This window comes from Tursiops truncatus, chromosome 2, assembly GCF_011762595.2.
Source record: "Tursiops truncatus isolate mTurTru1 chromosome 2, mTurTru1.mat.Y, whole genome shotgun sequence".
Taxonomy (NCBI): Eukaryota; Metazoa; Chordata; class Mammalia; order Artiodactyla; family Delphinidae; genus Tursiops; species Tursiops truncatus.
Window position 1 is genome coordinate 70,616,948 of NC_047035.1, and position 2,451 is coordinate 70,619,398.

The window sequence follows — 2,451 nt, forward strand, 5'->3', positions numbered from 1 at the left end:
ACATGGATGACAACTTCTAGAAATGAAAGGGCGGAGATGATTTTCAGCACACAGGATATTTTTAGTTTTAAGCTCCGTGGTCTGATTTCTACTTGACTACCATATACATTTTTATTTGTGAAGCCTTTATAAGTATATAGTAGAAGAACTTGTGCTCAGTTTAACACTGTCATGTACATTTGCCTTATTCTTTTTTACTTGTTCTTGACAGCGCTTCCTATCTTTTGGAATTAAATTTGAGGAGAATCTATATCACCATCATTTCGCTAACAAGAGACATTTTAAATAGACATTGGTTACTGGTGAAACTGTAAGCACTGACCTCTGAACGTCCTAAAGGAAAAAGCTCTCATCCACTGCCAGAAAAGGTCTCTCAGGGATATTCCTACTTGTACTTGGCTGGATTTCTGAGCCTGAGAATCTTTGTGCACTACAGAGAAGGTTATTCCTCCTGGTATAATCAGCCTATCAAACAGTCATTTATCCTGAACAATACTGTGCTGCTGCCTACATTTAGTCTCATAGTGAAAATGAAGTCATTTCTCATGAAATCCCTTAATAGGTATCTCCACAACTCATTATTTTTTTTATTGTAAATAAGGTGCTAGACAGTAACAAACATGATAAAATGTAAAATGCATTAATGTTTTTGTTAAATCTCAAGTTGGTGGTGTACCTTAAACCATATTTTTCAGAAAAGGTTTCTTATATTTAAACATATAGGGCCCAAAACTATCTTATTCAACAATTTTAGTTTCATGGATATGTAAAATAATTGACAAAGAAAGGAGTAAGGAAATGAGGACTTTAAGCATCAAGTATACTGACTGCAATGACAATACCTTACCATAAGGAGAGCTGAAGAGAAAGAAAAAGAAAAGAAAAAGAAAGAAAATTATTTCCCTACAGGATAAGTTCCAGTTTAGTGAGGGATCAGACCTGATATTTAAACACAGTACTTGAAAAACCCATTCACAAGAGGAAAATCAAATGTAAATAAAAAGAGTTTTAGCATTTGAATATCAACACAGATTTGGATAAATTTCAATGTCTTTATTTCAGAATTTTTGTTTGTACTATGCAAAGGATCAAGCAACTCCCTTCCTCATATAGTCAAATGATTGAGCTCATTCACAAAGCTGCGTATATTAAATGGTATAAAGTATTTGAAAGATACTTTTATTCTTTGATCAGATTTGGATAAAACTGCAGAATAGGTAAGATTTTTTAAATTGCTGTTTAGTTTTTATTTTATAATCATAAACTTAACTCTTCAACCTAGCTAGACTTGAAGGGGGATAAAGAAAATATGGAACCCAAGGAACAGTAGCAAGAGCACAAAAGTTATAGGATAATGAGAGCAGATGGAGGTGGAGGGGTATTCTCCTGAACTACAAGAGAAATGGTCTGGTGATTGAGATAAAACCTAAGTTAAATTTATTACAGTTGCTCACAGTGGGCAATGGTGATCTTGCTGGTCTTGCCATTCCTGGACCCAAAGTGCTCCATGGCTTCTAAATCATTTATAAACTCTTTTACCTTGACAAAGACCAACCCCTCAGTCTTGGCAATGCAAATAAAAAGTTGGAACTGTTTGTGTTGGGCCCAGAATTTGCCATGGGCCAGATACCAGGACCCGTGTGCTTCAAGATGAAGCTCTCCTCATCAAACTTTTCCCCATAGATGGACTTGCCGCCAGTGCCATTAAGGCATAGGAAGTCTCCACCCAGGCACATAGACCCCAGAATAATTCTGTGAAAGCAGGAATCCTGATAACCTTTCTTCCCAGTGCTAAGAGCACAAAAGCTTTCTGCTGTCTTTGGAACTTTGTCTTCAAAAAGCTCAAAGGGGACACTGTCCAGGGACTCATTGTTGATGGCGACGTAGAAAAAATACGGTGAGGTTGACTAAGCTGGTATGTCTCCCGGTGGCAGCAACAGCATCAGCAAATCCCAGAATAGGTAAAACTTTAATTGAACTCTCTATTCAACTTTTCCTTCTCATGTGTTCTGTCACATCTCCCAGAACAGCACTCCTCATGCATCTTTAGGCCTTAATATTCTCTTCCCCTCTAACCTTAAAAAGGAAAGCTGATAAACATATTTTGATCAGATTTCAATATCTCAATATCTTAATCCTCAAGCTATTTCCTCATGTACTTATCCTGAGTGCTATGGAAGAAACTGACATATTCTGCTGTGTTCTCCACTTCTTGCACATACATTCCAGCCTCTGTTACAGGTATGTGTAGCCACATGACTGATTACTATCAAGAAATGGTACTGGAAGTGTTGTGTGTCACTTTCAGGCCACAGACCGTAAAACCATTTGGTGTCCTCTTTGCTATTTTTCTTCTTCCAGGTTAGGGTAGAAATGTTTACGCTGACCATGGAGAATATACATCGAGGAAGGTAAAGACTGCGATAGCCTGCTTCTCTGAATGACCATGTA

General features: G+C 37.4%; 1 pseudogene; it reads right to left on the reverse strand.

Annotated features, from left to right (window-relative positions):
- Positions 1 to 1,440: 1,440 nt before the first annotated feature.
- Positions 1,441 to 1,736, reverse strand: LOC101325607 (peptidyl-prolyl cis-trans isomerase A pseudogene; annotated as a pseudogene).
- Between the last annotated feature and the right edge of the window lie 715 nt (positions 1,737 to 2,451).